Genomic DNA, 23,452 nt, shown 5'->3' with positions numbered 1-23,452 from the left:
GGAAATGATCACAATACAAGACAAGAACTGGATGTTGTGGGTATTAAAGTGATATGTATGAAATCCCTTCAGTAAAAATATTGAAAACCATCGTTTCTAAAAAAAAAAGAAAAGAAAGAGAGCAAGACCGAGAGTTTGTGAGAGTGATAGAGTGAGTAAGAAAGATAAAGAGAGAAAAGAAAAATCATCCACCATAGAAACAGGAAGGGGAAGAGGGCAGGAAAGAAGAGGTGAAAGAAACTTGGGACATTGGTGGTGGGAAATGTATACCACTGATGAAGGGTTGGGTGTTGACAGTGTATAATTGAAACTCAGTCATAAACTACTTTGTAACTACATCTCACAATGAATTATTTAAAATTATTTAAGGGATAGAGCAATAGCGCAGCGATGACACAATTGCCTTGCACAGGATGACCCAGGACGGACCTCAGTTAGATCCCCGGGGTCCTATAGAGTCCCCCAAGTCAGGAGCGATTTCTGATCACATAGTCAGGAGTAACCCCTGAGTGTCACCAGGTGTGGCCAAAAAAACAAAACAAACAAAGAAACAAAAACCAAAATAAATAATTTTATTTAAAAAAACAAAAAATAATTAATGTTTTATGGTTGTAAAATAATTTTACAAGAACTCTAATCTAAGGTAGTGCAATGTACTAATGTAAGGTAGGATATGGTAATGCAGCAGTCAGCAGACTAGGATATAATAACCCTGGTGTTACTACATCCTTTGTGCAATACTTTCAGTTTAAATGGTGATATTTCACTTGAAGCCTGGTAAAATTATGAAAATGATTCTAATAATGCATTTTTAAATAAAAAGCAGAAAGCCTTACTTTAAAATTTTGTGTTATTTTAGTTGTATGGGTATATAGGTTTGTAGTTATTTTTTTTTTGATTTCCCGCCTATCTAAAACATGGTCCTCTCTAAATAATAGAGTATACTTAATTCCTATGTTTGAACTATTTCTCATATATTGTAAGTCTTTTTGATACCTCTTTGATAAATGGAATCAAAATTATCTGTCATTAAGTAATTTAGTAGATTAAACAATTTTATGCATATTATAAAAGGAATGGAAGGAGGCTAGGGCTATAGCATATTGGATAGGGCAATTGCCTTGCATTCAGCTTACTCATGCCCCTAGCCTACCAGGAATGATTTCTGAATGCAAAGCCAGGTGTAACTCCTCAGCAACACCAGTTGTGGTCCTAACCTCGCCCTTTCAAAAAAAAAAAAAAAAAAAGAAAGAAATGGAATATACTTATATTTTTTCTTCTGGTTTTTTTTGTTTGTTTGTTTATGGCTTGATTTGGGGAGGGGTATTGCAAGGGATAGAACTCAGTATCTGGGCCAGAGTGGTAGCATAGCGTTAGGACTCTTGCCTTGCACGGTGGCTGTCCCAGGATGGATGAGGGTTCGAGCCCAGGCACCATAGGGTCTCCTGAGCCAGGAGCGATTTCTGAGCACAGAGCCAGAGGTTACCCCTGAGAGCTGCCACGTGTGGCCCAAAAAACAAGCAACAACAAACAAAACAACAAAAAAAGAACTCTATATCTCATATCTCACACACTCAAGGCAGCACTCTACCACTAAGCTACTTTCCTCATGCTCAGTATTGTAGTTGTTTATCCTTCTCTAAAAAATAGTGCAAAATAGATTAAAACATTTAAATATTAATTTAAGAAAAGAAAACTAAGGCTTATAAACTATAAATATATAGCTCTATAATGGAACAATTGAAGCTGGCATTTGAGTCTTGAGCTGGCATTTAAGTCTTGATTTGGGATGATTCCCAAATCCTTGTCACTCACTAGAGCTTGATAGATAGGTGCAGAGAAACAATTTCAAGCTCTTCTTCCTACTTCCCTTTAGATTAAGTTTTTGATTGCTCTGTATTGGGTAGCACTACTGCATTTTGGGGTACTCACCTGTGTGTCTAGATCTCAACCTGTGTGCATATTCCTTTCTAAAAACAGATTATGAGTGTCCTAAAAACAAATTATGTCTAGGTGTCTAATCAAGCACACAGGTGTCAAGACAGCTCTTACCAGCCTGTTGAGACCTTCACAAATACCCTATAATTCAACCTTAAATACCTGTAGGATCCTAGGAATTACATCAAATATGCAAATTAAAACTTCTATGAAATATCACACAGCCTTCTATTATAATGATTTCCTTACTGATGATAATGACAGCTGGATGTTTGTGAGCTTCAGTAAAACCTTCCAGTTCATTTTAGAAGTGCATGCCTTCCAGCCAGAGATGAAAGTCCAAAGCAGACACACACGTGCTATTTTCTCTTTCCCCATTTCTCCTATCAACCTGAAGACACTATAAATTTGTCTATGAAAATTAAAACAATTTACTTGATTCCTTTTTTTACCTTATATCCCCTTCCATACTATAGACACAATAGTATACATAGTATACAAAATAAATAACAAGTGTGAGCAATTATAATTCATCACAAAAATTATAATTCCCACAGAATTCATATTTCTTGCCATTTTCAGGGGTACTCTCTAGTGCACTGTGCCAACAATCTAAATGTTGAGGATCTGAAGCACTGATGTTGACTTTTTCAGTAAACATGCTTCAGTTCCTTGGATCTCCCTGCAAAATATTCAGAAGGATGGAAGATGCTGATAGAAATGACATGCACACACAATGTATTATATTTTAATGTTCAATTTCGCAGTACATTTATCCCATGGGTCATACTTGGAATGAAAGAGCAAAGCCTCTCTACCTTATATAATGATTGTTTTGTTTTTTGTATTTTTGTTTGTTTTTTATTTGGGGGCAACACTTGGTGGTGCTCAGGGCTTACTCCTGGTTCTTTTCATAGGGATCATTCCTGGAAGCCTTAGAGGACCTTATGGGGTTCTGGGGATGAATCCTGATCAGCCACGTGCAAGGTAACTGCACTATCACCATGTTTTTCCTTTGTATGATGAGAAACACTGAAATTTTAGTTTATATAGTTTGTACTACAACTCAATAGTTTTTTAAGCTGGATGTTTAAATAAATGTGTATTATCTCACATTATTTCTGGCCTTATATACTCCATAGCTTACAAGGAGATTTATATGGGGCTCTGGTTAAAGTGGATATAAATTGTATATTTTATAGATGACTAGCAGATATTATAGTTTATCAACTAGTAGCTGCGTGGCATTTGGCAAGTCTTTTCATTTTTCCTGATATTATTTCATTTATTTACTTATCAAATTGGTATGTATCACATAGCTCTTAAATTAATTCTTGGCCTTAACTAAGGGCAGGAAAGAGAATTTATGCCTTATTCCTGGTACTGTAAATTCATTCAAAATACATAATTTCCTTTTATTAGGTAGAAATATTCAAAATAACCTTTAACTATATTTCTTTATATTCCTGGTACTGTAAATTCATTCAAAATACATAATTTCCTTTTATTAGGTAGAAATATTCAAAATAACCTTTAACTATATTTCTTTTGTTATTTCAATTTATAAGTCTGATTCTGCAACTAGGGCAAGTTGCAGAGTTCAAGTCTTTATAGTTGCAATCTTCTTGTAGAAAGTCTGTGCAGTTTGTGAAAGGTTGCAACCAGTCTGGGAGCTGTGTTTACAGGAAACTCAGAGTTTTGGTTGATAGAAACAAGCAGTAATGTGATCTTTCAAAAGTAAAGCAATATTAATACAGGGAGATCCTGATAAAACATGATGTGGAATTGCTAACATAATAAAGCTGTATGACATTTATGTCTCTGTGTGAGTTCTGTCTAGGCTTCAAGCAGCTAAGAAAAAGGTGTAAGTGAAGTGAATGAATGAGGCTTTCTCACTCTCAGAGTTAATACTGTAAAGTGCTTGAATGGAGCACAGCACATTGCAAGGGTTCAATAAATAGTAGTGATTATGCCTAAAACACGTTAGACTTTTGATCTGTATATTTTGGCTTGCTAAATTGGGCATTTTTTGTATGTGCATTAACTCAAGTATAAACAGCTGATCAATAGATTAAATTTGGGGAAAATTGTGTTTCCATTACAGTATTTAATCAAAACTAGTTTTTCTAGAAGAGTATTTGAAGACTAAATTCTGTGACAGCAGGGTAGTTTTACTTCTACATTCGAAGGACCTATTATAATGTTGGGCATAATAGTGGTCAAAACTCTCTGAGTAGTTTAATTAAAACCAAGAATGCCTAGAAGATCTAAACCATTTGTAGTATTGGTAAGTTTTCCCCTTTTCTTTGATTTTCTGTTTTTTTTTTCTCTCTTTTAGGATTAGTGTATTGTGTTGGGAATCATGATGAAAGACTACTCTGAGATAGAGTGAAAGGGAAAGTCTCTTAAGCCAAGACACCCTTCCTCATGGAATTTGCTCCTGTTTATGTAAGCAAAAAAAAAAAAAGCACACATTATATTTTTATGAGTCTTGCGATTTATTATGTTTTGTTGTCAGACCTTTGGGAGTGCATTCTATAAACTTTATTGAGACAAGATATCCAGAGACGTTTGCATATGTCTGAGCTCAGCACAATATTACTTTTTAATGCACTTTTGACTTTGCAGGCAGAGGATACAGTAAAAAATGTAAAACAGCAGTAGTTTGGGCTTTTTTATTACCTGCATTTTGCCTCTCTGGTTTCTAAACAAACAAGAGCTTCATTCAAATGAGATAAACTAATATGCATTAGTTTGGCTCAGTTACAAATAGGCCATTTCTGCTGTTGAGTCTGAAATGGAGCATTGCTCCTGACACCTGGAATTGGGCACAGGATGGATATCAATCATGTGAGCTGAAATAGGGTCAGTCACCTATTCCATGCAAACCAGGAACAGGAGCACTTTGTCCAGTTACAAGGCAGATGATTGTTATATGCAAGTTTAAGCGGGTCTAAACTGAGTCCAGATCAAGATCTGACTACCTTATGAATGACAAAGTCTCACCATGCTGTTATCATGTTTTATTCTCTTGGTATAGGCAAATGGTTACCTTCAGACTTACATTTCAGTCCTTATCAACTAACTTGTTGAATCCTAGACACTGCATTTATGGTCATGACACTTTGTCAAGCATAAAAATAAGCAATAAAATGATAAAAAATATATAAAGGAAAGAGTGATAGTGCCAAAGCCTGCATATTAATTATCCCAGAAAGAAGCCAGATGAACATTCATAAGGTAGTCAGATCTTGATCAGGAAGTGTGAAAGAAATTGGGGAAAAGGATCAATGCAAAAACATGCACATAGTCCACTGAAATCAGGCCTGCTCTCCAGAACTCACTATGACTTTTCTTACCAGTCTTTGCCCCTCTTAAGCACAGGCAGCTCCTAAACTCAGAGACACCTGCTGTTTTGATGTTTCTCTTCAAACAAAACAAGACTATTTTTGCTGTGTTTTGGTTTTGGGGTCACTTAAAAGTTTGTGAAATTCTTTGCCCTTTCTTTGTGATAATATTTTCTAATAAAAACAAATGAGGCTAATTGTCTTACCTATAATCGCAAGATTGATAAATTGCAGTACTAGTATTTGAATTCAAGTTCCTAGAATTGAATTGTTAACTTTTCTTTTCAAGAATTTTTCAAGAATACTGTGCTTGTACTAGTTGGAGGCAAAGAAATCTTGCATTCTCTGAAAGCAAATGGATGAAATATTCTCTTACTGTAAGTGCAGAATCTAGAGCCTCCACTTAACTTATTCTTCATAACTCTAGAGCTAAGCTTGGATGTTCATGGACATCAATTGCTAGCTCAAGCTATCCATGAAAAAGATGTTGGTGAGATGCAAGGAAAAAATATTAATGATGAATTCAGTCCTCTTTAAAAATTAATATACATACAGATGTGTATATTTAATAAACTATATAATACAGAGACAATTGTTTTTTAAAAATACAGAGAACTAGAGGAATAGAACAACAGAGTAGGGCACATGCTTTGCATGTGGCCAACAAGGATTTGATCTCCAGCACTGCCTAAGTAAACCCTAAGTACCACCAGGAATAATTCCTGAGTTCAGATTCAAGTGTAAACCTTGAGAATACAGAGTATGGTCCAACTATACCACCACATTCCCTAGAAGGTAATTTTTTTTACAAGTGATTTACAGAATTAAGCAGGTTGGCAAGCCTCAATCTACAAAGAGATTCAGAGGAAATCTACAAGGATTCTGGCAACCGAAAATGGTGCAGGGGTTTCAGAATTTTTTCTATATCTGAAGACCTCAGTTATTTTTTTCCTCTCAAAATATTAAATTGATTAGGCAATCACCATGTTCACACTGGGCCAGCTTCACTCATCACTCTTTTCTTGAAAGAGATGTAACCAAACAGTCAAAAAGCATGAACACAATGACCATAGAGCAGAAAGCTGGACATTTTGGGAGGAGAGGTTAGGCCAAACTCCTGCCCTGCCCAAGCCATGCTTGCTGCATCTGTCAACTATAATTACTGCTTAGTCTATGGTTCTGCCTCAGTACTCCTCTAGAATTCTCTATAAAGACACCAATCTGACAAAATTTCAGATATGCTGTTATTTGGACTGTTATCACCAGGATACTTTTTAGATAGAGAAAAAACACCCTTCCCTACTTTCAGGAGGCCTGGAAACTGAGAACTCGCATCACAAAAGCTATAGTATCAGTTATAGTGCTTTGAATTACTAGACAACTTCATTTGTTTGGTGCTATTATCCCTATAGGAACACACTAATTTAACAGAATGCATAGCTAACAACAGGAGCTTACTAAACATTTTGCCATTGTATTAATAATAATAATATATTATTATTATATTAATTCAACTTTATTGGGTATAAAAATTTTTTTAAATTTGCTTGCTACTATACTTCATTTTTTGTTATTTGATTTTAATATCTTTCTTCTCTTCCTCTTTCTTATTATGGTTTCTTTCTATACTTTTTAAAATAATTTTGTTCTCACTTATCTGGAAATAAATGTATATGGTAAACTATATCAAATAAATATTCAGTTTATTATATGAAGTATGTAACATAATTTATTGAAGCATTCATTACATCTTAAAATATCTTGATTGAAATATCTTGATTGTATTTAATCAATTATCTGAGCATCATCGTGCATATTAATTTATAACAAATTGATTTGTTTTAGCAGTTCTTAATGAAGAGTGGTCGACATATCAGATAGTTCCTGCTTACCAGGTAATAGCTACCCTTTACACTTTCAACCTTTCTTGTTGTGGGGATTGCATTAATAGGGTTCTCATTAAATGTTTAATTTCCTCCTATTCCCTTAGAATGCTTTGCTAGCACTGACTGAATACTTTGATCAATGCTCACTAAACTTTTCAAGTTAGTTTGATTCATATTTTCTCTTATTTGAAATCTTAAAATATGTCCTCTTCCTTTAATATCTAAGTAATAAGGTGATATTATATTCCTTCTGCTATACCCAAGTTTGTATACTGTTATTCTTTTCTTATATTTTGACTAAATATATATAATTAGTTCCCTTATTGTATGATGTCTTTGAATTCATAATTTAAATATAAATTTATTTAATACTTGATAGAGTTGGCTAAATACTTTGCTTTTCTTAACATGGTCTCACTACAGTTTCCTCATCTATAATAAGGAATAAAACAATCCAAAACACTGGATTATTGGATGCTTCCACCAAATAATATATGGACAATATTTAACACACGTGACAAGGACTTCATACAAAGAAACATTTTCCAAGAGTTTGATTATAGTGTTGTTAGTAATAAAAAGAATAGATGATTTAATAGGGCTATCAACTTAATTACAAAGATATGAAGTAAGAGCTGACAGGCTCACTAAAACCTTCAAATGCATCATTAATTTATTCAATATTTTGCAAACATTTACTGAACATGTTAAAGATACTTAGAGCTAAGAATAAAGAGTGATTTACAATTTCTGTTCATCTTATACTCTCAGAGGTATCTCTGATTTAAATGGACTATCATTGTATCCTTCTAACTTGCCTTCTTTATTTTAGACTCCACAGCTCATCTTCTTTTATACAGTGTTGTGACAACATGGCTGTTATGATAGTAGGCTGGGAGGGGACTATGGTGTTGATGGCATGGGATGTACTCTGGGAACACTGGTAGAGGGAGATTGACACTGGTAAGTGGTATTGGTCCTGAAACATCGTATGTCTAAAATACAAATATGAATAATTTTGTAAATTGCAATGATTTAACAAATTTTAAATATAATATGAATAGAAATATATTATGAATATCAACATCATGAATATCATGAATCAGATCTCTCCCTTTTTTAAATGCTATGATGATTCCTCAGTTTTTAGTTCACTGAGCCTAGAGTCTCAGACACTTGCATGAGCTCATCCTACCCATCTCCTTTCTTTTCTTGAAATGTTCTATCTAACTTGAACAGAAGTCACATTGAGGGGCCGGGCAGTGTCAGTAGAGGTAAGGTGCCTCCCTTGCTTGCGCTAGCCTTGGACGGACCGCAGTTCAATCCCCCAGCGACCCATATGGTCCCCCCAGCCAAGAGCAACTTCTGAGCGCATAGCCATGAGTAACCCCTGAGTGTTACCAGGTGTAGCCCCCCCAAAAAAAAAGAAAAAAAAAGAAGTCACATTGACTTTCCTTGGCTTCTAAAACCACCAATTCTCAGTTGCCTTACCAGTCCTTACACTTGAGTCTTTAATTTCCTCAATTTACTTTTTGATTCTTCCCTCTAGTCAAAACATAACTACTTTTTATTTATTTATTTATTTATTTATTTATTTATTTATTTATTTATTCATTTATTATTTATACATTTATTTTGCTGTATTAGTGCTAACATTTAAGTAGCAAATGGGTCATCGCCATAGTATATTGTTGCATGCCTGTTCAATGCCTAGATATAGTCAAAACCTTGGTAAAAATATTTTATTCTAATTGATTCACACCTCTGACAATTGGGACTTAAGAACTTGCTTACTTTAAGCCTCTAAGAGATGCCAATAAAATGTGTAAAACCTAGAGACTATTGTGATAATGCTGAAGGAAATTGGCACCCAGTATTAGATCACATGAATTTGCATCTTACTGCTTCACATGAAAGCCAAACAATCTCAGTAAGTAACTTAAACCTTTGTATAAGTTAGGTTTTGTTATCAAAATGAAAATAGCAATTATGCATTAAATAATTTTTGGAGGAACTGGTGACATAAAATGTTAAAAGTATTGCATGGAAAAGTTCTTATAGAAGATAAGGGATTTGCTTTGCATGTGACTGACCATGATTTGATCACTAGAACTATATATGGGCATATCGTCCTTGAGAATTCCAGAATACTTGTACATAAATCCAAGAATGATCCCAGAGCACTGGTGTGTGTCATTTTGAAACAAGAACAAACAAGTGAAAAATCAGATCTTAGTCAAATTTTATAACCCAAAAAATAGTGCAAAGACTTGCTTTGCAGATAGATGATCATAATTGATACCAAACACTACATATGGTCACTCCAGTATTACCAGAGATAATCTCTGATCAGACATAGTGGTAAGCCCTAAGTAGAACCTGATGTTACTTAAAAATAAGCAAAAATTTCTAGTTAGAAGTATCTGATACAGTGCCAGTCACAGAATAGAAGTTTATCAAAAAGGCTGATGGAAATTTGTATAAAAATAAGTCATTATATAAATTTAAAATATATAAATTTAAATCACTATGTACCTTAAATATTACTGTGAAAGATTTGTAATTCACTTTGGTCACACTAAAATTATAAAAAATTAAGTGATAGAAATTGTTATACATGGAGTTAGTCATCCACCATCTATCTAAATACAATGTCAAAAAGCAAAATTTCAGAAGTTATATAACATTATTGGAAACTAGCTTTTTTTTAGAAATTTCTGAAGTTGACTAACATAAATCTAGGTTTATGTTTTAAACTAAATTTAGTGTCAATTACTGTTAGTACAGGAAATATATAGCAATAGAGATGCTGTCAGGTCTGAAAGGATAGAAGTCTACAAAAAAGCAAATTACAGAGTATTAGGTCCTTTGAGGTGCAGTCCTCAGTGTTTTCAAAACCACTGATATGGCCCAGAATGGATGTTTGTGAGGGGCCTGGAGAAAAATAGAAAATTTCATATGTATTGCATATTTATATAGGCTTATGATACATGTATAATTATATACATATGTATGTATCTAAATGTACCAATATACATAATATGTTCATCCTATATAAGTCCACATATACATTCCTCTATGCCCTTCCTTGCAGATACCTATCCATAACAGGAGAAACATAACCAGCAGTGTTTTCAGTGGGGTACTGGATCTGACAAAACTGTTCAGATGACATCAGAAAGGTCAGGCATAAACCATGAGTTTCCAAGAGGGCTCCAGTCTAATCATGCAACTACTATGAGAATGATATAATCTTCACAGAGAGGTTGATTTTTTTATTGTCATAGAGAATTCGGTGGGATTATGAGATTTAGCTGATGCTTTCACATTTCTCACTGAGATAATTCATCCACATGCGGAGTCATATATTTATTCAAATTAATACAAAGCATGTAAACATTAGAAAAGTTATTACTAAGGGCAATACAACCATAGGTCAATGTAGCGTCACCTAATTTTCTCTTTATTCATTTGTTTTAGAATGTCCTGCCCAGCAAGAACAGAATCACCCAGACTACTTAGTGTATATGCTAAGGCCAGCTCTGGGCTTCTGGTACACATCAGAACATGTACCAGATGTGTAATTTAGGATGTGCAATAATGTTCAATTTCCCTAGAACATTTTCCTAGTCCCAGTATTTATTGGTCAACATTTATCTTAAGTACATATAGTCCTGAAATTTGTCTCAATAGTGTATTGATGAAAATATATAAAAATAAATGACTCATTTTCTTTGATCTTATATTATTACTTTAATTTTTCTATTAAGTTCTCATTATCATAAAGGATAGAGAATTAAAATAATAGCAGATATACCAGTGGGCTTAGTATCAATCTCCTGTCTTATGGCAGGAATAATTTAGGAATTGAGATAGCAATATGTAAGGATAATACAATGAGAATAAAAACTGTTACTAATGTGTCCGATATATGATATACAATATTTTTTATAATTTTTAACTCTTTTTATACTTTTTAGCAAGGGTTAAATTACTCACATTGTCCTCCTCTCAACTCCCAAAGATCCTTACCTCTTTTAGCTTTTTACTAAAAATGAATAAATAAACCATTATATAAAAGGAGTGTTGGAATATCAATTTAATAAGATGAAGATCATCAACTTTAAGATACTCATCTTAAAAGAGAGAAATAATTAGGTATCCAGGAACTTTGGAGTTATAATATAATAGTGAATCTCAGAATGCTAGAATGAATTATTATAATAAAATTATTTAAGTTACAAGAATGGTTTCACTAAGAAAGTGACAAATAGGCCCTTTATTCTAATGTGCTCACCTGATACCACTTTTGCATTAATAGAAGGATTTCTACACAATTTTCAGTCTGAAGCAGCTGTATATAAAAATTAGAGAAATATAATTTCATGATCACTTAGATTTTGATCACAAATCATATTTTTTCAAATTAGATCAAATAAACTTAAAAGGTAAATTTCAGAATTTTTTCTACATTTCAACAAAGGGAAAATTGAATGACCCATGAATAAAGAAGGTAACTTAGAATTGTAATTCTGTCCTATGCCCTGCCAGCCTCCAGGGTCTGTGAAAAAGCGGGCATTTCTAGAAAGATATTTGTGTCCTTCCCTCTCATTTTTCTTTGCTTTGTGTTCAGTAGGTACTTTGCACTCAAAAAGGAAGTTAGCTTTGAAGATATTGCAATATGCAATATTTGAATAAAGATTAAATCACTGCTATTTTATTGGATCCACTCTTAGTGATATTATCTGGTTAATGAAAGTTCTACTGATTGTATTTCCACATCCATTCAAAAGAGTTCTTGCCAGCCACTGGCTCTTTCAAGGGAAAAAACTTATATTACAACTAACATCTTTATTGACACTCATATTGGATAGTTTGGAAATGTAGAGTTGATAAATCTATATTTTACTTGGTTAATTTTGAATTTCTTATGGGCAGAACTATCAAAAAAGATAGCTGCATAATAGTTGAGTAGCATTTGCATAAAATAAATTATATTGACTTTTTCTTTTGGATTTTTGGGCCACACCCATTGACACTCCTGGCTATGTGCTCAGAAATCGCTCCTGGCTTGGGGGACCATATGGGACTCCAGGAAATTGAACCACAGTCAATCCTGGGTCAGCTGCTTGCAAGGCAAGTGACCTACTGTTACACCATCGCTCCTGCCTTATATTGATATTTATATGCTTTTACACACCTTTTCTTATAAGCACACCCTGGAGTCTAGGGGCATTGCTCCTTGTGCCAGATAGAACTGCATAGTCCTGGGCAAGTGACCTACTGCTACACCATCGCTTCGGCCCTTATATTGCTATTTATATGCTTTTACACACCTTTTCTTATAAGCACACCCTGGAGTCTAGGGGCATTGCTCCTTATGCTAGATAGAACTGCATAGTCCTGGGCCCAGAGAGATAGCATGGAGGTAAGGTGTTTGCCTTTTATGCAGAAGGTCATTGGTTCGAATTCTTGTATTCAATATGGTCCACCGAGCCTGCCAGGAGAGATTTCTGAGTGTGAATCCAGTAGAAACCCCTGAGCACTGCTGGGTGTGACCCCAAAAAACAAAACAAAACAAAAAAGAACTGCATAGTCCTACTGTGCCTAGTGACCTTAGTACTTTGTTTCCTTACAATTCTTGTAAGGAAAAAGTTTGTAATACAGGTTAGAAAGATTATAATATAGAAGTCTCCTTCTTATGGCCTATGATGGATGGGAAGATGGAAGTCCTTAGTTCTGTTGGCTTCTCAGATGACTAAGAGTTGAAGATCCCCCAGAAAAGGTATTAGAGATAAAAAAACTTGTTAGGTTTTATTCCATAGGATAATAGTTGAGGCTTCCCTAATACCTGTCCCTCTCTTTAGTTACCTGACCTGAGCTAATAAATTTCTCCATCCAAATATCCTTGATAAAATGCATGTTTACAATTTGCAAATGGAATTCTCCAAAAACACTTTAAAATATCTTAAATTTTATATATTTAATTTTTTTTAATTCTTTGATATACCCATGGGATACTGCATTATAAATTTGTTTATGACAGAAAGTTAGTCATTTCTGAGTACCCATCATTAAACCAAAATATTGTCTTACATTTTTCAGGAGATAAGTTAGAAAGTGTTACAGGAGTGGTGACAGAAGGTTGATTTGTTCATTCACAGATTCCAGTGTATTCAGTATTTTTAAAAATAAAATATTGAGTAATGAATATGATAATTAAATATTGAGTAATAAAGATAAAATAAAAATATAAAAAGCTTATTGCAAAGTAGAAGAGAAAGAAACTCCCAGCAAGGAAAAACAGTATAGGATAAAGTTAAGTATGGCTTGTTTTCTTTCTTTCTTTCTTTTTTTTTTTTGACCCCAGGAAGACAGAATCTGTGCTATGCAACAAATTTCAGAGGGTTTTTCATTTGTATCCCCAAAATGCCCTGTTAATTTAGGGTCATTTTTGTATTGATAAAATACGATGAATATCTTTCATTGATTCCCACTTAGGCTTGTAAGGAATGTCTGTTTATTTTAAAACATTTTAGATTATATATTTCATCAGATGTCCAGGTATTGCCCCTAAGTATTTTAGTCTCCTCTCTAGGACAGAATTTATGGTCTCCCCAGTCCCAGAATGAGCTCAGGAATTTTCTGGAATGTTTAAATGTAGGTTGAGGACAACAAAATGAAGCTGCTTCTAGCATCCAGCAAGGAGAAAATGAGGTTTCCTCTTTCAAAAAATACAAAGAAATTGTGGCATACTTATATAAAGATACACTATGCAGGCACACAATAAATGATTTTTTTTACTTATAGTAATTTACGGCAACTTAAAGGAATTGGAGAGCACATGCAAAACAATGTAATCAGAGGGAGAAGGCCTAATAGTGGGTGATCTTGCTAATCTATGATATATATGAAAATTTTAAAAAAAGGATACAGATAGTATCCATAGATTAAAAGCCCTGGTTATTGGTGTACAAACTGAGATTACAAGATTGCAGTATGAAATGAAGTAGAACAAGGGCAACTCAGATCAAGGGGAAGAAAGAATGTAGGTGCTTTTGTGGTAGTGAGGTGAGGCAATCTGTACAAAAATCACAATGTTAATGGTGTTGTGTATATACATATATATAATATCTAAACTATAATGTTTTAAAAACTAAAATAAAATGTGAAAGAAAAAATGAAAACAATGATGAAAATAAAAAATAAAGAAATATCTTATGACTTATGATCCTAGGATAAATAAAATAAAATTCTGAAATGGGAAGAAGTTTCAGTGTGTATTAGTTTATATATGTTGCCAAAATGAAGTGTTCAGTTTATGGATCAATGATGGTCAAGATGATGTTTCACAATGAACACTAGGAATCCAAAATTTTAACCAGTTTATATCAATTGAAAAGTTGCTTTTTACCCTTTTGCCTTTTTGCCTTTTGCCGTTTCTCTTTTGGCCCGGCTTGGCTTCCTGGCTTTTGGATCTTTGGGCCGCATGGAGCCCAAAGGGAAGATGGCTAACAGGAGATAAGATGCAGGGCTAGCAAAATATAGCTGAATGCTTAAAAGGTTGACATAGGCCACACACCTGTGGTGGCTAGGGCATAAATAAAGATGATTCTTCCTGAAGCCTGCGTGTGAGTGAGTCTTGATTACGCGGATTACCTGGGCCTGAAATTCGCCAGCTGGATGGGGATGAAGCCACGTGGCTGGGGCCTAAGCACAAAGGCCTCCATCCATCGCCATCCAGCCCCATCGTTAATTAATTAATGCAACATCTGGCGCTCCGAACTTTGACCTGAATCCTGGACCCAACAAAACAGCAAAAATGGTAATATTTCTGCTCTTCTGTTTCATTTTGGCTCTTTTCGGGTGCACTGAGCCCAAAACACTGGGCCACGTGGAGCCATGTTCAAACATGGCCGTGACCCCTTCTAGGGAAACAAGGGCAGTTAAAACAAAAGAGGTGGAAGCTTGCATCACCTCCAGCCCAGGCCCAGGCCCAAAACTAAAACTTTGTTACAAGAAACAAAAACCTGGGCCTCTTCAAAGACTTATTAAAAGTCTAAATTGGAAACGGAGGAGAAAAAAGACTGTATTAAAAATGGACTGATTTTCTGAAAATAACCTTTGGCTTGAATTTGGATTTCGACTTTGGAAATTTCGAACTGAACTTTTAGTTTAAATCACTTGGAACTCTGAACATCCAAAGTGCTCCCAGAGGGAAAAAAAGGCAGCGGTGAAGCCCCTGCGGCAAAAAGCTCCAAGCGGCAAGCTCCAAGCAGCTCGGCTCGGCTGGGATATCGGCTGGAATCGGCTTGGCTGGGCTCAGTTTGGCCCGGAAAAGCGAAAAACCTGGAATCCTCGCTCCAGATCACAAACCGGCAGCGGAGCCTGGAACTACGGAAGAAAGCCACGTGGTAAGATCAGCGTGGGACAAAACATCTGAACTTTAAAAGTTTACAGAAGCCACGTGGTGAGATCAGCGTGAAACAAACCAGCATCTAAAATCTAAAAATTTACAAAAGCCACATGGTGAAATCAACATGGTGAGATCAGCGTGGAACAAATTAATCATTTAAACTGTGATTTTAGGTGTAGAAACTAAGCAAATAGTCATATATTTCACTCATAGTTGGTAATGGGATAAGTTTTAGCTAGTTAGTGGTTAAAAAATAAAAATAAAGGAAGGTAAAACAGCTTAGCCCAACTAAAACATCTAATTTCTAACCACCTGCATCTTTGTCTTAAGTCATTTTCTTTATAATTTAAATGTGTTTTGTTGTCTTTCAGAGTTAATATTTTCAATTGCAAAATGTTTTACTGTGTATTTTAATGTACTTAGCCTGTTTTTAAAATGTATGTTATGCATGTATGCTGAAGTACTTGTGTATAGGAAAAATATAGGAACAGTGAAGTTCCCCCAATATAGTTTAAAAATATAGGAACATGAAAGTTCCGAAATAGTGCTTGGTAAAAAAGCATTAATAGAATTTTAGGTTACAGGTGTAAAGTATATTTTGCAAATGATATGTTTTTGAAAAGGGCTGGTATATTAATTTTCACTTTATTACGTTGGCGCATGAAAATATTTAAAAAAGGGGGAAATGTGGTGTACCCTAAGACCCACCCATTTCTGGGAGGGGTCTTAACCGGATAATAGGTGTGACCCTACCTGCAAGACCTCCCATTCCTGGGAGGGGTCGGGAAAAAGTTAGATAAGCCTGGGACGAAAGGGATTCGGCCCTTTTGCCTTTTTGCCCCTTTGGCCGTTTCTCTCTTGGCCCGGCTTGGCTTCTGGCTTTTGAATCTTTGGGCCGCATGGAGCCCAAAGGGAAGATGGCTAACAGGAGATAAGATGCAGGGCTAGCAAAATATAGCTGAATGCTTAAAAGGTTGACATAGGCCACACACCTGTGGTGGCTAGGGCATAAATAAAGATGATTCTTCCTGAAAAAAAAAAAAAAAAAAAAAAAGAAAAGTTGCTTTTTTATTTTTATCTCTTTCCTCAATGACCTAGCACATTTCTTAAAATGGGAACTGTGACCACTTATATTGTTTCACCTGGAACATACTAGCTGTTTATAAAATTGGTACACAAATGAAATGTATTTCACTGTATCTCATAAAAACATTGTATATATTATTGCACATATTGAATCATGACTAATAATCATATTAATAGTCTCCATAAATTTGTTAGTGAGGGTCAAAAGTCCCCCAAATAATAATTACTTTAGGATTAACTATGAAATATTGATCTATCTTCTTCCACCTTTGCACTGAATGGTTGCACTAATTTGTTTGCACTTTCCCCTAATTGGTTTAGGAATAAACTTACCAAAATGACCTTTAAAAAAGTATCTTGTATGGTGTCACTCCTCTGTTCACATCAATAAATAAAGGTATTTACAGTAGATAAAAGATAACTAGAAATCTGTGCTATTATTGCCTATAAAAAGTGGAGTCAACCCTTGGGAAAAGGTATATGGGAGAAATCCCTTTCTCCAATTTTAAATTGTATTACAAATATATAGTCATTAAAACATTATGATACTAAAATAAAGACAGACATTCAGATGAGTGGAATATGCTTGAGAATTCAGAGAATGTGTCCCATATATACAATCAGTTAATTTTTGATAAAGAGGCCAGAAATGCAAAGTGGAGCAAGGAAAGCCTCTTCAACAATGGTGTTGACACAACTGGTTAGCCACTTGCATAAAAGCGCACTCAGATCTCCATCTAACGCTATGCAAACTCAAAGGAAATAGTGCTTAGGATACAAAAGCAACCCACAGAATGGGAGAAACAATTCATCCAATATCCAAAAGATAAGGGGCTAATATCTATGATATAAAAGGTACTGACAGAACTTAACAAGAAAAAAACACCTAACCCCATCAAAAAATGGGAAGAAGAAAAAAATACAAATGGTCAAAAGGCACATGAAAAAATGCTCCACATTACTAATTATCAGGGAGTTGCAAATCAAAACAACTAAGAGGCACCATCTTACGCCACAGAGACTGGCACACATCACAAAGAATAAAAACAATTTTTGCTGGCGGGGATGTGGAAAGAAAAGAACTCTCATTCACTGCTGGTGGGATTGCCTTCTGGTTTAGTCTTTATGGAAAACAAAATGGAGATTCCTCAAAAACTGAAAATTGAGCTCCCATATGATCCAGCTATACCACTAGTAGGGATATACCCTAGAAACACAAAATTTCAATTCAAAAAATCTCTCCCTCATATCTATATTCATTGTGGTGCTATTTACAATAGCCAGACTCTGGAAACAACCAAGATGCCCTTCAACAATGTCTAAAGAGACTGTGGTACATAAACACAATGAAGTCTTATGCAGCTGTCAGGGGAGATGAAGTCATGAAATTTTCCTAAACATGGATGTACATGGACTCTATTATGCTGATTGAAATAAGTCAGAGGGAGATAAATAGACACAGAATAGTCTGACTCATCTATGGGTTTTAAAAAAAACAAAAGACATTATTGTAATAATGGCCAGAGACAATAGAGATGGGGCTGGAAGACTGGCTCATGATATGAAGTTCCCCACAAAGAGTGGTGAGTTCAGTTACAGAAATAACTATACTGACAACTATGGACAATGTCAATGAGTGAGAGAAGTAGAATGCCTGTCTCACTGATAATGGAAATGTTGCACTGGTGAAGCGGGTGGTGGTGGTGGTGTTCTTTTTATGACTGAAACATAAGTACAATCACATATGTAATCAATATGCTTAAATAAAGATAATATTGTTTTTAAAAGTAGAGTCAAGTTATTGTTTTTCTCTCCTATTAAAACTTTCCTGTCTTTAAAAGCTTATTTGATCAACATAATATGTTATAGTAATGTTCCGAGACATATGAACTTAACTTTTAGTTTTCTTCATATTTACCACTGCTTATATTTTATGGATTTATTTATAGTTTAGTCTCAGAACCATATTATAAACTTTATAAAGATGCTACAGTGGCTACTCTTTGTCAAATTACTGTAGATATTTGATAAATAAGTTTTGGAATGAATGGATCAAATGGAACTCACAAACTGGGTTGTCAATAGTATACCAGTGACAAAATAGTTCCCTAAAACTTTTCCCTTTCCTGGAAGAAGTCAAGCTGATCAACTTAATTGTTATTTCCCCTGTTTGAATTTCTATGATTTAGCTTAATCTCCATCCTTGTCCTTCAAACCAATGTGTTCTTGATTTAATCAGCAGGATCAGAACTATTGCACTTCTCTTTGCCCTTCAGCCACTCAAAGAAAAATGACTGACAGTTAATCATGTCTGAAGTGGATCTCATCTTCTTTTGCCTTTCTCTACAGTAGAGTTTCACTAGGTTTCTATCTTGATTAAAATACATATTTTAACTGCAGTTTCATAATCTTTATGCAGAAATTTTATTTCTTTCCATTTTAAATAAGATGGTCACTATAACTTTATAAAGAAATTCATGTAATAGAAGGAAGAAAGAAGTAAATTGACATTGATTGCAAGGTTGCTAACTGTGAAACTCCACCTGAAATCTCACCTAGTAAATATGTAATATCTTTTATTGGATCTTCCAGGATTTGGATCATTTCTAAGAATCACAATCACACAGAATTGTGAGTATAGCTCAATAGATACAAACGTTGATATTAAAATATTGTGAAATATTAAATTATATCCCAAGTTATAGGCCTTTGTTTTCCTCATATGATAGTAAGCCTAGTATTTAGATGATTTTAATTTTAAAAGATTAATCAACTCCATGAAATGATTCATTAGAATAAGAGATATTGCCTTATCCTTTTATCAAAAATAGTGCCTGTTCCACAGTGGTTATCTAATGAATGTGCTAAATAAAAACTAAAATTCTGGAGGTTCCCATTTATTGGTGCTGTTCTAATAAAACCATTGAAACAACTATATATTCCATTTTATTGCAAAATCCCTCCCCGATAACATGATATATCTAACACACTGATTAGACTCTACATGACATCCTTTTATCTAGCCTAATACAAGGGCTTCTATGTCAACTTCAAACTATGTTTTTAATGTTCACAAGTATCTTTGCTAAATATGATTATTTCTAATCATCTGGACTATTAAGTACAATCATCACACTCAGAGGCCAACCAGTGTTCATGAAAACAATTCAGTATAATCTAGTCTGTCTTATTTATTTGGTTTATTTTATTCAAGTTCTTAACTCTCTGTTTTTTATTCTTGATTTTATGTTTTCTATGGTATTTTGGATTTAAATAATAGAATATGCTTTGATTTTATTCTACCATCTCACTACACATTCACACAATTAAAAGCACCTATTCTCAAACATCCTTTCATCTTTGCTACTAGTGGGAGCTGATTCCTATTAAATTATCTCATCCATTTACTTAGGGATATTTACTAAATAACTGCTATTTTTCAAGCATATTTCAAGTATTGCAATAGGGGTAGATATTTTGTTTTGTTTTTGGGCCACACCCAGTGACACTCAGGGAATACTCCTGGATATGTGCTCAGAAATCACTCCTGGCTTGGAGGACCATATGGGATTCTGGGTATCAAACCTAGGTCCTTCCTAGATCTGCGCAGTTGCAATTCAAATGCCCTACCACTATGTTATCTCTTCAGCCTCAAGGGTAGATTTTTAAAAAGAAATTTGTCTTTTATAAATAAAATTATCTGAGCTATATACATTTTGTGGCATGTATTAACAACTTGAATTTCTTATAGAGATCAAATAATCAAATAATAATAACCAAAGATGCAAGAATTTTTATAATGTCTAAAGTTTCTTAAAATAAGAAAAATAGAGAAGCAAAGTATTGTTATGTCTGGATTATACTGAAGTATATATTCTTTATTTTATTTTATTTTTATTTTTTTGTTTTTTGGGCCACACCCGGCGGTGCTCAGGGGTTACTCCTGTCTGTCTGCTCAGAAATAGCTCCTGGCAGGCACTGGGGACCACATGGGACACCGGGATTCGAACCTAGCACCTTAGGTCCTGGATCGGCTGCTTGCAAGGCAAACGCCTCTGTGCTATTTCTCGGGCCCTACTGAAGTATATATTCAAAGTATGCAAATATTTTAAGAAAAATAGTGTTGATATAAATATATCATGCATTATAAAATAATATTTTTATGTTATGCAATTAAAAATTCTATAATTGAGCAATACCAAATGGTCAATTGATTTTACATTGTTAAGAAGATGACTATTTTAAAGGTTTATAGATTTCACTTTGTTCACATTTCCTCAAGCATCAGGTTTTGACTATATTTTGGTTCATGTGTTCAGTTTAAGTGGAGTACACATATAAAAATAGTTAAAATTTATTAAAGTCTCAAGCAAATTTTTTCCTACCCCCTCAAACAAATTTATTACATAGTTGTTTGCTATACTAAGTATTGCTATAGACTACAGTGGTTAAATAAGTTTATTCGAAAGAAAACTACACATAAAAAGAACAGGTAGTAACAGGAAAAAAATAATGGTAATACATGATGGAAGATGGAAGTGTTTTTTACCTTAGACCATAAGGGAGAAGTCATTCTACCTGAGAAGAGAGTCCTACACTCAGAACCTCCAGAAAACAAAAAATTGGCAGAGAAATGAAAGAGACACAAAGTTTTCTTAACATTAGAACAAGAAAGAGAGGACAGCACTGCTAACTAAAAAGAACATTTAACTCATTATGATTATGAAGTATCTATTGTTTGAAGATTCTTAAAGATCCAGACTTGAATAGACAGACCTACAGTGATAATGCTTGGTATCTAAAGTTATCTTAGTAATGACATAACTGGTCCTTCATAGGCTACCAAACACTCCAAAATAACATGAAAATCCGTGGCACGGAGTTTTGTTTCCAGAATTTGGAGGTCACATTCTGAAATATTACTAACAATTATTGAAAAATAATGCAAGCTCCATGTGGAGGCACTATATTCTCTATGTTTAACTCTTTTTTTTAACCATTTTCTTACTTAATTCTTTCTGATTTCTTTATTTGTTAATGTAGAATATGAATTTCTGTTGATTTTATTTTATTCATTGTTTATTATGAGCATCATTTCATAGTCTCTGTCTTCTGTTTAAGGTATAATCTGAAACAGTTGTTACAAGTTAATTTACTCCCTTTTTACTTGTATAAAAATGGATTCAAACCCCTTATCAAAAAGCCTGGAAACAGTATTGATAGTGTGTGATAAAATAAGTGCTCTCATCCACTGTGGGTAGAGTTGTACTCTAGTTTAACATCTATGGGGAAAATATGAAAATCTATGCAAAGTAGCTGAATAGAATTCCTATACAACTTGGCAATACCCTTTTAAACATCTAACCCAGAAATACCAAAACATTCATTCAATTCAATGAACTTAATTTTAATGTGAAAATATAGAAACAACCCAGATGTCCAAAATGAAGAAATCAATAATTTATCCTAAACATACACAGTTTAATATTAAGAAAGAATAACATCATACTATTTTCAGCAACATGTATGGAACTAGAGGTTATCATGCTAAGAAAAATGAAGTGTATATAGTCAAAAATATGCAGTTTTATACAGTTAGAAATAAGTGGTTAGATACTGAATAATCTCTCTCATATGTGGGACTTTAGCTGTTGTTACACAGAGATATAGTAACAAAGGACCAAAGGCAAGAACTGGGATAATAAAAAATTGAGTAAGTGATAGGGGAATTGAAAAGGAGGGGCTGTGGGGACTTGGAGAGATGGAGGTGTGCACTATGGTAATGAATATAGTGTTAGAATTATGTACATGAGAAACCATTATTAAAACTGTTGTGAATCACAGGATATGGGTGAGAAAAAATAAAAAAAATTAAGGATAAAGTCCTGATTCTAATTGGAGTCTAATGCAAATCATCTATTTAGCAAATATTAAATGTATGTTGTATTTAGTACTGAGACATTGATAGTACTGAGATAATTCAAATTTTATTCCTGCCTCTGAACTTTTCACAGAATATGAGACAGACATATAATAAATGTTCATTTTCCACCACTGGTCAGCTGAACATAATTCATAAGTTATGCTGATAATTACTACAACAGCAAGAAAAAATTCAGGAGTTATCTCCTAAACCTTTCCCATCAAATCCTTTTGTGTCTGGTGGCAGATAGAAAATATGTCTCTTATATTTAATGTTATATAATAGCTATGAATGTGAAGTACCATTATTTAGTGTCCACATACGTGACATACTTTTTCTTATTACAAAATAAATTAAACATTTTAATGCTAGCTCAACATATTTATCAAGAATAGAGAACTGTAGGCAAAAAAATACATGGATCTCAATAATTATTTGGTTGCTAATAGAAACACAAATAGATGCATAACTGAATAAAATGATTGGCCTTACACTACAAGACCATAATAGTGAATACTTTCCACTAGAGGTTTCTAAATTGTAATAAGAACACCTTCCCAGGCCTATTTTTCTTGGCTATATGAAGATAATGTACATTCCTTGAACCTAAAGCAGTGGATATCTTCCAAACTCCATCAGCATAGTCTCTCTTAATACTATCATAGTAGATAGGACAAACTATAAAAATAAGAGAAAATCTTGTACTTTTGAAATATGTGTAGATATAAAAGACAGCATGTGGCTGAAATTGAGTGAAACATTCACATTTTAATTAAACCATCAATGGAGTTACTAATGATATGAATATTAACAGTATGCTGCAGGGAAAAGAAGGTTAGTGAGAATGTGTGATAAA

This window comes from Suncus etruscus, chromosome 9, assembly GCF_024139225.1.
Source record: "Suncus etruscus isolate mSunEtr1 chromosome 9, mSunEtr1.pri.cur, whole genome shotgun sequence".
NCBI classification, from domain to species: Eukaryota; Metazoa; Chordata; class Mammalia; order Eulipotyphla; family Soricidae; genus Suncus; species Suncus etruscus.
This window is presented reverse-complemented; position numbering follows the sequence as displayed.